The sequence below is a fragment of the Octopus sinensis genome, unplaced genomic scaffold (genome assembly GCF_006345805.1).
Source record: "Octopus sinensis unplaced genomic scaffold, ASM634580v1 Contig19501, whole genome shotgun sequence".
NCBI classification, from domain to species: domain Eukaryota; kingdom Metazoa; phylum Mollusca; class Cephalopoda; order Octopoda; family Octopodidae; genus Octopus; species Octopus sinensis.
Genome location: NW_021836351.1, coordinates 9,028 through 10,000, shown reverse-complemented (window position 1 = coordinate 10,000; position 973 = coordinate 9,028). Strand labels below are relative to the sequence as shown.

Genomic DNA, 973 nt, shown 5'->3' with positions numbered 1-973 from the left:
GCATTCCTCATCCGTGACTCGCACGGCGAAGGTACTCTCTATAAGTACGGCGCGCTAACCGATTGTGCCACCGGGGCACAATGTATATATATATGTATAAATGTATGTGTGTATATATATTTATAAATACACACACACATATATATACATGCATTTGAAAGTTGTGTTCTTTTTTTATATCCTTTTCCCTATTGATCTTTTGGGGTTAATGTTAAATAGGGCAGGTCCTGTTGAGGAAAAGAAATTGTATTGCAGTGTATTTATGTGTTGTGATCCTTTATGTGTTGGCTAGGGGACGTATGGCTCGTGGTCCTAGGCTTGGATGAATTTTGAAGCTAATCTTCAGGTCGTTTGCGCAATGCAGTCGCTATACTCTCCACATCGTAGAAATGATGTATGGTGCTGGAGAGAGTAGAGTTTCAACGCTTTAAGACGGCTCCAGTAATCGAGATTAGTCATGCCCTTAATTCGTTTAGTGAATGCCCTCTGGGTTGATTCAATCTTCGAGATGCTTTCTTTGGTATGGGGAGACCATAGGGGGCAGTAGTATTCGAGGTGTGACTTTACAAAGGAGAAAAGTGGAATGGTGACACCTTGTTCTCTGGGACGGAAGGTGCTTAAGATCCAGGAGCTCATCCTACGAGCTATATCGACATTATTGTTGATGTGGGCACTCCGACTGAGATTGCTATCAACAATTACTCCTGGGTCTCTGGTATTATTAGATGCTGTGAGGGGTTTCCTTAAAAGAAGAGAGTATGGATGTTTTAGTGTAGTCATTTTTCCAAAATGCATCAGCACAAATTTTCTCTCGTTTAGTTGCATTTTGTTTTTGTCTGCCCATTGACTCACAGCATGTAGATCAGACTGGAGTTGAGTTCGGTCTTCTTCTTCATTGACCATTTTCTGGGGCACACGTACGAAATATATTTATGTGTGTGTGTGTGTGTATGAATATAAGGACGTATGGTTT

The 973-nt window shown here is 41.2% G+C and overlaps 1 non-coding gene across 1 annotated transcript in view; it reads right to left on the bottom strand.

Moving 5' to 3' along the window:
• Positions 1-77, bottom strand: part of Trnai-uau — a 109-nt gene extending 32 nt beyond the window's left edge. Inside the window, exons 1-2 of the tRNA in view lie at positions 40-77; positions 1-4 (exon numbers count right to left, since the gene is read on the bottom strand). The exon at positions 1-4 is cut by the window's left edge and continues 32 nt beyond it. This is a non-coding gene — a tRNA (tRNA-Ile). The remainder of the gene's footprint in view (positions 5-39) is intronic.
• Between the last annotated feature and the right edge of the window lie 896 nt (positions 78-973).